General features: G+C 30.6%; 1 protein-coding gene across 1 annotated transcript in view; it reads left to right on the forward strand.

Annotated features, from left to right (window-relative positions):
- The first annotated feature begins 621 nt into the window (after window positions 1–621).
- LOC145296680 (cytochrome P450 10-like) overlaps window positions 622–14,686 on the forward strand; it is a 46,062-nt gene continuing 31,997 nt past the window's right edge. Inside the window, exon 1 of the mRNA XM_080142630.1 lies at window positions 622–1,132. The gene's annotated coding sequence lies outside the window, so the exon portion shown is untranslated. The remainder of the gene's footprint in view (window positions 1,133–14,686) is intronic.

The following is a 14,686-nucleotide window of genomic DNA, read 5'->3' on the forward strand; positions in this document are numbered from 1 at the left end:
TATATGTATATATGTATGTATATATCTATATGTCTATATATATATGTCTATATATGTGTATATATATGTATGTATATATATATATGTGTGTCTATATATATGTCTATATATGTGTATATATATGTATGTGTATATATCTATATGTCTATATATGTATATATACATATGTATATATATGTATGTATATATATGTATGTATATATATATATATATATATATATATATATATATATATATATATATATGATTAGCCTAAGAAGGACATATAGTAAATACATGAACATTTCACAGATGAGCAAACTATATACAGATAGATAGATAGATAGATAGATAGATAGATAGATAGATAGATAGATAGATAGATTTAACATCTTTTTGTAGGATTATTTACAAAATAAACTTATTTTCGATTCGCAAACATGATTACAGTGACGATGTACTACTAGTAGGTCCGTAAGACAATGAATAGTTGATTAATGAACGTGCCATGCGCACGACCACAGAAGACTATGATAAACCCAAGCCTCATCCCACCCCCTCTTACTCTCTTTTAACCGCCTTCTTCTCCTCTTCTCCCCCTCTCGTTTTTCATCTTCCTCCTCCTCTCACATCTACACCCACGTATTTTTCTGAATAAAAGCCTGCGCTTTGCGGGCAGACCTCAGTGCAGTTTGTCGCTGTGTGCCTGCCCACCCGAAAAACACGGAAAGAACACCATCTGACAAAAACAACTTATTTACGCCTACCAACAACATAGACTATTGTCGGCAGTAAACAGCGGGGCAAGAGGCAGAAGAAAGAAATAATAATAAAAATATTAAAAACAACACCAGCGCTTGTTTAAAATTAACTTTTTGCGTACTTAAACTGCAACTAAAATTTCAACAAATGCACAGCGAATGAAACAGCGAAGATATTAAAGAGAGAAATAAATGAAAACGGACTAAAAGAAAATAAATCACGAAACAAAAACAAAAACAAAAAACACATAAACAAAACGTAGAAGAGGATAAATCTGTGTCTTGTGTTGCATAAAAAAAATTGTGCCACAATAAACAACAGACACACCTGACTAAAACAAGGACCAGGCTTTTAAAAGTACATTTTCTATACCAACAACAAAAAACATAAGGTAAGTTTCTAACATTTTTAGATCTTTTTTTTTATACTTGGCCTTCAGGCCAAGATCACAGTGTAGTATCTGTTCTGATGCTACACTTCCGTTTTTCTGTCCTCGGTCAGTGGAGGAGAAATCCCTCATGACTGAGACAATTTTTATTTTTGCTCCTATCCAGGATGCCCCTTTTTGGAGAGCTGGAGTTTCCCCACATTAAAAACCGACCTTGTGCCTGACTCTGCCCTCGTGGGGAGGCAAGTTAATTGTTTTATAAGTTTATTACTGTTTCTCAAGTCCCGAAAATCACTCGAAGATAAAGGTTTCAGGTGGTCGGTTAGACAACTTGATTATTTAAGGAGGCGGTTCAACAAGAACTTGTTTGCATTGGACTTGAAGGCTACAATGTTGTAGTCAGTTGGGAAGCAGACCGGCGGTATAGAGCTCCACAAGCGAGCAGTTCTAGGAAATAACCTTTGTCCAGGGAATTTGCGTTTAGTTTTAGATACAGATAGGGAGTGGGGAAAATCGTTGACACTGGCTGTAGCTAGACGAGTAATTGTTGTAAAAGGGTTGATAATTTGTATTATTTCAAACTACTATTCTCATATTATGTGTTATTTTCACAACGTTTCGGCAGATGTAACCTACGGTGTATTTTATCGAACTCGAGAATCTGCTGAACGGAATTTCAAACGAAACCCTTTATTTAATTCCCGAGGGTAGATTGTTCTCATTCCCTCAGCTATGGCTGGGTAAAAGTTGTTAATAATTCGCAATTGTATTCTAAGTATTGTCGCACTGAGGATTGCACAACCAACCTCCAAAATTTTACCGAGTACTTTATCCGTCATGCCACGTGATCGGCAAGGTACATTTGAAGAGGGTTGGGGGTTACATCGGCCGAAGCGTTGTGCAAATAACACTAAAGATGAGATCAGTAATCCAAATAATCCAAGGAAAGAATTGTTTCCCCATTTGGTGTTATTGAACTTTCTTGATTTGTTTCGGTTAATCCCTGTTTTTTGTATTGACCTCCTTTTATTGATATCGATTTTTTCAGTGCCGACAAAATTATTTCATTCACTTGCTTGTAACGAAGTTAGACACGAGGTCAAGCGTGGTTTTGAGAGAGCCAGCGCACTTGGATAAACGCACTCTGGCTTACAAAAAATTCCTCGGTAGGGGCACCTCAGACAATTAGCAATAAATCACACAGAGAAGATAAAGCCTGGGACGGTGGACCTGCTAAGACTGAATACAACCATTTCTCTACCCAACGACAACAAAACAGTGCACGAACCGTGTTATTTTTTAGATAAGATTTTCAAGTTAATTTCAGTTTTTAGGAATAATATCTATTTATCAATACCGTTGTATCTTTAACGTACGTACGTATGTTTGTCACGGCTTTCAGATTATAAAATATTTGATCAGAAGATCCTATTTATTAAAAAGGAGGATAGAAGGTGATAACATACTACGAACATTAAATTAGTATACAGATACACTAATTTGATGTTCGTAGTATATTATCATATTTTATCCTTCTTTTTAATAAATAGGATCTCCCGATCACCGAAGATGCAATATAAACAGATTTAAGAGATATCACTTTTGGGCCGTACGTGAAACTAAAATATACCTTCTTGATATTCTGTCTAAAGATAGTATAATGATATCGTGGGGTTTCGGTTTGCACCCGGCGTCTATACAATGGAAATATGTTACAGACTCCTATAAGAATATTGATGATAAACCGTAATAACAAGATATATCTTGACATTGCTTTAACCAGATTATTTTTTTACAGTTTTAACAAAAGGGCTACAATAATATTGTGGGGTTGCCATTAATGCTGAACGTCCACATAATGCCCAACAATATATTACACTTTTCACAATATATATATATATATATATATATATATATATATATATATATATATATATATATATATATATATATATATATATAATTTTTATTTTAATCATTCAAATAAATTATTTTTTAAACATTCCTTACAATGTTCTAACCCAACCAACTGGTAGCCACTCTAACTTAGGGTTAGTGGTAAAAAATTGTTAACCCTGCTAAAACGTTAAAATTGCTTCTCTTCTTTATTTTCAAGGTTTTCTCACATAATCATTTTAAAAACAATAGAATTATTGGGACCTTGAGGGAGTGATTTAATGGAAGGTATTAACCCTTTATGACCTGAATTATGATGTAGATGATTAAAAAATGTTTATTGTTAATTTTAGATGGCGGCATATTGAATGTAAGCAATGGACAGTTACAATCTGGAGATATCTGGCATCTACCCAGATACTGAACTAATACGTACAAGGCGTGTTTTAATCAATTCCCCCTTTATGTGTGCCATTATATTCATTTATGTGACTGAACAAATTAGTTCAACCAGGTTATAAAGGGTTAATCTACAAGAGCGCAAAAAATATATTTTTTTACGTTATTTTTCAGTAAAGAAAATATTGTAACATCGTAGCACTAGACAATAAAAAAACACAAATTCACCGAAACGAAATTGCTCCAGTTAATAACGTTAAACAATGCGTCCTTTATTATTATTATTATTATTATTATTATTATTATTATTATTATTATTATTATTATTATCATTATTATATTATTATTATTATATTATTATTATTATCATTATTGTTGTTATTGTTATTATTATTATCATTATTGTTGTTATTGTTATTATTATTATTATTATTGTTGTTATTATTATTATTATTATTGTTGTTATTATTATTATTATTATTATTATTATTATTATTATTATTATTATTATTATTATTGATCTTCAGCATTAATTGGAAACGACTTATAGATTATGGTCAAGATTGTCTGTCCAGTTTGAAGTACTGTTTTTGCTCCGCAAACGGGGCGGTGGTGACAAAAAAAATATGATTCCTTCTTCGTGGTGACAAGCAAGATATGGTTCCTCTTTAATAATTTTAAGAATGGTTGTTTTTTTTTTTTGTTGTTTTTTTTTTCTACGGCGAAAAGGTGGTTTTAATCGGGGAAGACCTGGACCCTAACGCTAACCCAATGCATGTTTATAGAGGACCAACACAAATATGTCAGGGTGTGTGCGCGCACTGCGTATGATTGGCCAAATTATTTTCTTTACTTACTTATTCCATAAAAAGAGACGAGAGGGATTCGTATGTTGAGCATATCCATTTCAAATCCCACAAACATGCATTTATGAAAAACTATTTTTAATGCAGAGAGTCATAATAAAACATGAATTTGCACGCTTCAACTCTCCTAAACACAGACTGTCGCCATTCAAGTATACTAGTGGACGACCCGTCCTCGGCAATCAGTCCGACAGAGACTGTGCTATTGCTAGTGCCTCTTTTTTTCTATGATATTTATTCTTTTCATCTTTGGGAGATCCAATATACCAAACCTTATCTTCTCCCTTTGGAAAGGAGTTGGTTTATAGCTAATTGTTTGAGGCGTCCTTACTATGGAATGGCGACGGGACTGCCAAGCACCTTTAAGGAATCAGTGCACTACCGTTTGTGTTTCGACGTTTCTACAGCTCATCAGCGTGGCTGATTCTAACGAGATTCAAAAGGAAGACCCCAGTAACTAAAGACTGACACCCTTTCTGAGAAGAGCTATATGACATAGAAATGTAATTTTATTATTGTTGTATTTTTGTTTTGTTTGCTTTGCGATATTTACAATTAAACGTATCGAAATATATTTTTTTACAGCGAAGCATTAGCTACGTGTAACTAGCGAGTTGATAAGCCGTAAAATGGCGAAACACGTGTCTATAGATAATTATGTTTCATAAATATAGGCGCTCACCACATGAGGTAATCATATTGGTGAAACGGAACAATGTTTTCTTTGTATCATTTAAGTAATGCTTTCCCGTAAATTTGTCAATATAACAACAAAAAATCAAATAATATTTATGAGCAGTATATCTTTCACTAAATATAATAAAAACAAGATAAAATTATGAAAAATAAACTTTACGTTATTTATTAATTCATCAAAAGTTTTTAAAAAAAAAAGGAATATAAGAGCCACTTTCCCTCATTTCATGGAGTTTTAAAAAAAAATGAGATGTTTTTTCTTCAAAAGGAATAATCAGCAAAATAAAAGTGCAGACTTATTATAAAATTGCTAGTTATTATAAAATTGCTAGTTATTATAAAATTGCTAGTTATTATAAAATTGCTAGTAATAATAAAATTGCTAGTTATAATAAAATTGAAAACTTTGATGTTTGTAATCTTTGAAAAAGTGCTTTTACAATAGTAGAAAATTAAAAATGAGGTGTTTTTATGGAAATCTTATCAAATGACTAAAGCCGCTTTCAGAACTTCCAGCAACCATTGTAAGAAATTAATAAAGAACGCAAGAGAGTTGTATGTTCAGTCCGTCAAGTCCAAAGTAGTTGAGCAGCGGCTTGGTTCCCACCAGTTTTGGCAAATAGTAAACAGAATCCTGAACAGAAGCGTGTGCTCTATCCCAACTCTCATAAATGGACCTGAGGTAATCTCGTCAGCATCAGACAAAGCCAAACTCTTTACCAAGAACTTTGCAGCTAATTCTAACCTTTGCGACCAAGGCTGCCAACCTTCAATATTTCCTCCTGTATCAGAAAACATGCTATGTGATATACAAATATCTGTACGTGATGTTGCCAAGCTAATCAAAAAGCTTGATTCCAGTAAAGCAACTGGTCCTGACGGTATTCCAATTATAGTACTCACAAAACTTCAACCAGAACTTGTGCCCATCCTTACAAAACTGTTTAAACGTTGTCTTACGGAGAATTGCTTCCTGTCACCCTGGAAAATCTCATCAGTATGCCCCGTATTTAAGAATTCAGGTGATCGGTCATCTCCCTCACAGTACAGGCCAATATGTCTCCTGTGCGTCATGAGTAAGTTGCTGGAATCTGTGTTAAATATAGAAGTAATCAACCATCTCAGCAAAAACAACCTTCTTAGTGACACGTAATATGGTTTCCGTTCTGCTAGATTTACAGCAGATGTGCTTACAGTTATATCTCATAGGATTAGCGAATCTCTCGACGGAGGCTACCTTTCTAGGGCAATTGCTCTTGACATATCAAAGGCCTTTGGTAGAATATGGCATAAAGGTTTACTTCACAAGATCTCCAGCTATAGTATAGCTGTAAATGTCTTCTCAATTATTAAATCATTTCTCTCTGATAGGTTCATAAGAGTCGTGGTTGATGAGCAGAAATCAGAAGCTCACAGTATTAATGCTGGAGTCCCTTAGGGGTCCATCCTGGGCCAAACTCTTTTCCTGATCTATATTAATGATCTTCCTAATCACATCCTTACATCATTCGTAGACATTTTTGCTGATGACACTACCATCTATGGTAGCACATCTAAGACAGTAAACGACCAAGTTCTCTCTGATTCTCTCTCCTCTGATCTTGAGCAAGTGGTACAATGAGGAAAGACGTGGCTTTTTACTTTTAATGCATCTAAAACCAAGCTTCTCTCTGTACATCATCAACGCTCTGATCCCCATCTGGCATCAATTGAAATGAATGGCTCTCGTCTTGAGGAGGCCTCATGTTTTGACAAACTTCTGGGCTTGACCTTTACTCCTGATTTTAAATGGAACATATACATAAAATCCGTTGCCAAGGTCGCTGGAAAAATGGTGGGATCTTTCTATCGATCCAGTAGATATCACACTGCTGATGCAATTCTCTATCTATATAGGAGCTAGGTGCGTCCAAGGATGGAATACTGTTGCCACATGTGGGCAGGAGCTGCTAGAAAGGACTTATCCTGCCTTGATAAAGTTCAAAATAGATTTTGTAGCCTTGTGCGGGGTGTCCTTTTCTCTTCCCTGCAACCTCTTTCTCACAGAAGAGATGTTGCGAGTTTGTCTCTGCTTTATCGTTATTTTCATGGCATATTCATATTCATTCATATATATATATATAGCAAAAATGTTAATTAGTAAAAACCTTAAGAGAGTGCTCAATACTATTGCAGAGAAAATACGTGTTTTATTTTTTTAATTACCATTTTATATGTTTAGTTACATATGTTTCGGTTGCCGAATCATATTTACGATCCAGCAACTTTACAGTAAAGTCTAACGAAGTTGCTAGATCGTAAATATGATTCGGCAACCGAAACATGTGTAACTAAACAGATAAAATGGTAATAAAAAAAATAAAACACACACATATACATATATATATTTATATATATATATATAGAGAGAGAGAGAGATTTATATATAAATATATATATTTATATATATATATTTATATATATATATTTATATTTATATATATATTTATATATATATATTTATATATATATATTTATATATATATATTTATATTTATATATATATTTATATTTATATATATATATTTATATATATATTTATATATATGTATTTATATTTATATATATTTATATTCATATATATATATTTATATTTATATATATTTATATTTATATATATATATATATTCATATATATATATATATTTATATTTATATATATTTATATTTATATATACATATTTATATTTATATATATTTATATTTATATATATATATTTATATTTATATATTTATATTTATATATATTTATATTTATATATACATATTTATATATATATATTTATATTTATATATTTATATATATTTATATATATAGTTATTTATATATATATTCATATATATATATATTTATATATATATATATTTATATATACATATATTTATATATACATTATATATATATATTTATATATACATTATATATATATATTTATATATACATTATATATATATATATTTATATATACAGTATATATATATTTATATATACATTATATATATATATTTATATATACATTATATATATATATTTATATATACATTATATATATATATATTTATATATACATTATATATATATATATTTATATATACATTATATATATATATATATTTATATATACATTATATATATATATATTTATATATACATTATATATATATATAAATTTAAAGGAGATTAGAATAATAGTCTAAAGAGCTAAGTGTATTTTAATGTAATAGTGAAATTACTAGTTTAATTAAAATACAGGAAATGCTCGTTGTAATTTAGATATATAATAAGCTCGATAGTTAAATTTTTAAAGTTTTTAAATTATAAATCACATTGCTTAATATATATATATATATATATATATATATATATATATATATATATATATATATATATATATATATATATATATATATAAATGTAACTCTTGGTTCGTTCGCAATTAATAGTCTAAAAAAACCACTGGACGGATGGCTTCCACGTTTTGGTATAATATGTTTACTATATCCATGTGTGTTTTTATATATTTCTTTTTAATTATAACATTATACTTAATTTTTCTATGATAAATAGGTGGTTTTCTTTGTACCGATAGGCCATTTTTTTTATTTTGGGACAATTATCTATCACCGCTTACTGTCACGTGACCAGTGTTTCCAATTTAGCTGTTTTCTTGCTAGATCTGTAGATTTCGTTTGCAATCTAGCGGAGAATTCTAGAAAATCTTGAGATATTTCGCACCACACACCCGCAATTTTAGATTAAAAAATAAAGAAAAGCGCTTGAAAATACTTTAAAACATAAAATAAACTCATTCATGTAAGTAAAAAAAAAGTAGCATTTATTGCCTTTGGTAACAATTATTTATTGATTATTTGTTTTGTTTTTCACCTTTTTTCAGCTAACCATTCTTAAATCTCGCTATAAAATCGATTTTTCCAAGTACGTTTTAGGTAGGGGGGCATTCCAACTCCGAAGTTTAGTTTAAAATACGATCTAAGCAACCCCGCTTAATTTAGAAGTATTTAGTCGGAAATTGTAAAAAGCAAGAAACAACAGCAAAAAAAAAACTTATACCAATACAGTAGAATTTAATTATCTACCAACCTAAATACTTTTAACATTCTAAAACAAAGTTTTTTTGTTTTTTTATTTTTCTAATTTCAAAATATGTTGCACCATTATTGTGATGTTTAATTTGTAGTATATTTCAATTTAACTTTTATTATAAAAAGTTTGAGTTTATGATTTGTTTCCTGCAAAAAAAAAATACCCTCTCTGAAAAAACAGGTAAAACTAGCTGATAAAATATGTAAGCCTTCTGGGAGCTAAACGCTTCAATATAATTCCAGAAACATATAGTGAGAAAACACGGAACATTTTATATATTGAATATACTATATTTATAAATTTTTTTATGGTAGGAAGTTAAAATATGGAGTTTTGGGGGAGGGGGAATTAGTGATTTTTGAAAATTTCAGATGATAAAAATTAAAAATCTAGCGATTTTCTGGACATTTCTTTCTCCTGATCTCGCGGGGTTTTTTTAAATCTCAGTTGCCAACACTGCATCACTAAAAGGATATTTTGGTCTCAACACTACAGGATTAATGTAAACAGAATGTGTTTAAAATATCGGTAAATTTTCAATGGATTTAATCACATGATTATTGACAATGTAACCATGTGATTGAAATTTAATTTAAATTAACCACACGTGGCCGCTTTCCTATAAAATATTCATCGAAAAATGGTAGGTACAGACAATATGAATGCCGATGCTCAAAGTGTATAAACATTTTGACTCCTCCCTTTACTTAAAAATTCACCAAAAATCAGGAAATTAACCAATTTTAATAAAAGTTGCAGTATTTATCAAATAATGATCGCAGAATATAATGAACTAATTATTTTTACTTAACTCTTAGTGAAAATGTTTTATTTTGTTTAAACAAAATATACCTTCCCTAAAGTTATGGTTTTCAGTAGTAAATAAAAAACGCAAGAATTTATTTTTGCTTTTTTTATATAAATAAAGCATTGTAACATGTAGCAATAAAAAATATTTTTTACAGTAACATTACGAAAAGAGCCACTAAAGTCCGTATTAATGAATTCGATATAACTCGAAGAAAAATGAATTTCTCGCATACTATTCAGAAAATTAAAGATTCAATTAGATTCCTATTTCAGTCACCTAAATTATTTAGGGTGAAATGAGTTTAGGAATTTATAGCCAAACCTAAATATTTTTTTTTTTGCTTAAAAAAAATAGTATTAATACAGTAAGTTAGGTAAAATTTGCATAGAATGCTCTGCTTTACGGTTGTTGTAAAAATGGAACGGAAATTTGAATCTCGTTCCCTTTTAAATTCGGTACATTTTTACATTACGTCCAACTCATCGTTCACATTCGACACGTCAACTTTTAATACTTTTCGGGTATGCTGACAAGGTTAGGGGTGTCTATTCCGAAAGCCGTTCTTAACATGGGTAGATTGGTAGGTGTGTCAGAAATTACGTGAAAAATAGTGAATAATTCCACCCCGTCTTTCCAAGCTTATAACTCCTCGAAAAATGTAAATCAAGCCCTAATTTTTTTTTCAATTAAAGGAGCAAGGACCAAGGTTTCATTAAAAAAAAACAAAAAAAACAAACATGTGTTTTTTTTTTTTAAAGTTTTAAACTTCGAACTTTACAGGTAAATTTCTAAAAAACACTACATTTTTTTTTAATTTGAATATATTATTTATTGACCTTTTCTCTTCAATTTGTGATATATAACACTTTGGTGAGTAAATTATTTACTTTTTAATAGACATTTCAAAATGGGAGGCGTGAATTATTCGACCCCCTGTCTTTCCAAGCTTATAACTACTCGAAAAATGTAATTCAAGCCCTTTTTTTCAATTAAAGGAGCAAGGACCAAGGTTTCATAAAAAAAAAGAAAAAAACAAACAACGTGGTTAAAAAAAAGGTTTTAAACTTCGAACTTTGCAGGTAAATTTCTAAAAAACACTACTTTTTTTGTTTTAAATTTGAATATATTATTTATTGACCTTTTCTCTTCAATTTGTGATATATAAAACTTTGGTGAGTAAATTAATTATTTACTTTTTAATAGACACTTGAAAATGGGGGGGAATTAAAAAAAAAAAGTTTGTCTAAAATATTATATTCGGTTTATTGGAAAGAACATAAAATTTCACATTGACCCTGAAAATATCGTAAAAATAGAACCAATAGAAAAATTTTGATAGATTTTTAAAGTTTAAAAATTGAAAAATATTTAACTCGTAAAATTCATTACTGGTTTTTTTTTTTTTTTGGTTTTTTAAATATTTCTATTACTTTTAAAACAACTTTAATAGTTTATTTTGGAAGTATAATCCATAAAGAAAATGTAATAGTATAGACGTCACCACTTCTGGCAATTCATGCATTATCCCACTTGATCTCCAGCTGTCTCGACCCTGTCCTGCCGCTGGATCAGACTTCATTTTAAACAAACTCCCAGTGCGACTCTTGTTGGTCTTCGTCGTTCCGACAGACGTACAATTTAGATGAGACAAAAAAACAGTCAGTCAACCAGTAGCAATTTTCGAAACTGGTAAACCAAGGATAGAGAACATTGGAAGAATTCTGAGTTTGGAGAAAATAAGACCAATCATTTAGTTGACTCATTATGACCCATCTCGACTTTACAAATAGAGCGGAAACCCACGTAAATAGAAACTATGAAACGCTTATACAGGTAATATTCTTCTTCACCGGGCAACACCGGGGCACTGATTAGCTAGTTCAAAAGTGTAAATGAAAATAAAATAAAATTTAGATCAAAATGTTTACTAAATAATAATACACGATATCCGCTTTCGAGCGACATATGAAATAAATAAAAAAATGTTTACGTATCAACAAAAATGTTACAAACAAGAGAAATAGTTATTTAATGCCGACGTTGTGTACGTAAAAAAAAATTAACAAAACGTAAAAATGGTTGATACACCGTAGAACAAAACTTAATTTTTATTTCATTCACCTCGTCCCTTCGGTTGGCATTATATATAGATTTGCTTGCCTCTTGCAGCAGAAAAGTTAGGCACAAAGTCAGTTTATAGTGGGAAATCGCCCTTCCCCCTCTAAAAAGAAAAAAAAGAGAGAGAGAGAGACAGATACAATGAACTGGTGTAAAAAAGCTATGGTCGGCGTAACCTGATGAAGGTGTGTGTGTGTGTGTGTGTGTGTGTGTGTGTGTGTGTGTGTGTGTGTGTGTGTGTGTGTGTAAATACGCGCGTGTGTGCAGAGAGAGAAGTAAAAACACGACATATCATAAAATAAAATGACATATACACTGCATGTCTGAAAAAAGGAAAAAAAAATTAAACAGAGGAATAAAGCATCAAAAAACGAGAGATCTACCGATTCCGTTCGAATTAACGATTAAAGTACCATTTTTTTTTTTACTGTATTTCACCCATATTTCATTTTTTCTTTCATTCTTTTTTTTTTTCCTGACCAACTTTTCCAATTGTAATGTATTTATCGCACGTGCTTCATTTTTTTTTTTTTTTTCAAATAGTAACGCAGGATCCCAAACATACTATCGTACGTTTTCTTTTTTCCTATGATTTTTTTTTTTTTTTTTTTGCCGTTAATTCAATACATTTAAAATCTTTACTTTTTCTGAAGATATCCGTTGATCCAAACGAAACCGATAAAGTTCTCGTTTTTATGTATTATTCCCGTGTTTAATTTTTTCTTTTTTTACACGTATACACACTATATATATATATATATATATATATATATATATATATATATATATATATATATATATATATATATATATCCTCATGAAAACAAAGCCTAAAGAATTTAAATTTCATATTTTATTTTGGGAAAACGGGTTGATATCGTTGTCCGTATTTCTGCTAACTGAAACAGCCTGCCGTAGGGGGTTGTGGTATTGGCATATTCAAGTTTAAAGTCGCCTTCGACAAACATTCAGACTTGACGCATGCAATATCTTCTTTATTTTTACATGGCTTACTGCACTTTTGCTATTTATTTTCCAATAAAATTGATTGATCGACATGTACACAAAACATACAAACGGAATCACATGAAATTGTCAACATTCGACGTAAATTGTTCCTGTAGAACGAACTGGATTCGAAATCGTACATCAAATCCCGTGTCGTTAGTCACGGTGATTCGAAATCGTACATCAAAGTCGAAAGCCCGTGTCGTTAGCCACGGTCACTTCCCAGCATTTTTTTTTATTATTTATATAAACTAGCGGGAGCTGTGGAAATTCCACAACGGACTCTTTCACATGTAATATCTTGATATTGGCATTCTGTAGATGATCAGCGTAAATGGAGACCCCCCCCTGATATTATTGTAGTTCTTTTATTAAAACTGCAAAAGTATTTATCTAAGCTAGTAGGGACGCCCAGCGTAGCCCTGTCGTTAAATACGCTTAAATATGATATTTTAATTTATGCAGATTTCGTATATATTATTATAGAGTCAATTTTCTTATATATTATAAAGTTGTGATTTCAAAAGTAAAAAAAAATATATCCATATGACTTCGGTGCATCAGCTTGAATCGAAACCGAAACCAAAACTTATGAAGAAGAAAAAAATGCATACCTTGTTATTTTATCATTTCCCCTCATTTTGCTAGTGTTAAGTTTAAGAGGGGACCTCAACGAGAAAAATTGTATATCCGATCTCGTTGACTGCTTTGTCAAAGTCAAATCGAATGAGTTTGCGTGGTTGGCACGAATACAAGGTGTTCCAAAAGTCTTGCACACATTTTGACATTTAAGAATTATCAAGGATACAAAAACGCATCTGGTATATTTAGAAAACATCTGGTATATTAAGAACGCATCTGGTATATTAAGAAATCATCTGGTATATTAAGAAATCATCTGGTATATTAAGAAATCATCTGGTATATTAAGAAAGCATCTGGTATATTAAGAAAGCATCTGGTATATTAAGAAATCATCTGGTATATTAAGAAATCATCTGGTATATTAAGAAATCATCTGGTATATTAAGAAAGCATCTGGTATATTAAGAAAGCATCTGGTATATTAAGAAATCATCTGGTATATTAAGAACGCATCTGGTATATTAAGAAAGCTTGTAAAATCAAGTTTTTCATGAAATGTTTAATATGAGCACCATTATTTACATGACGCACCTCAATCCGATAGTTCAATTCTTGTCAAATGCGTCCCTGCATTGCGTTGTCAACCACATCTTCTGAAGTTGAGGGGCGTCCCGTTCTTTTAGCTGGACATAAACACTAATCAGTCATGAATTTACCATACCATCTCACCATGGACTTTTTTTCTGGTGGCTGTTTTCCGTAATTTTTACGAAATGCACGTAGAACAAGTGTCTATGAGTCAGCTTTTGCAAATTCAAGCACACAAAACGCCCTTTTCTGGTTGAGTGAACGTCATTACTGGATTTGACAAGAAATGACAAACTTAATCCTTACAAAAAAATTTATGCATTTAACTACAAAATGGCGCCACTTTTATCTTACTACCATTCATAGTAAAGCAGATATGAGGACTTGAAATGTGCCTAAGACTTTTGGAATATCCTATATTGAAATGAAAAGGTTAGTCACATTTT

This window comes from Euprymna scolopes, chromosome 17 (genome assembly GCF_053919585.1).
Source record: "Euprymna scolopes isolate OS-2025 chromosome 17, ASM5391958v1, whole genome shotgun sequence".
Lineage (NCBI taxonomy): Eukaryota > Metazoa > Mollusca > Cephalopoda > Sepiida > Sepiolidae > Euprymna > Euprymna scolopes.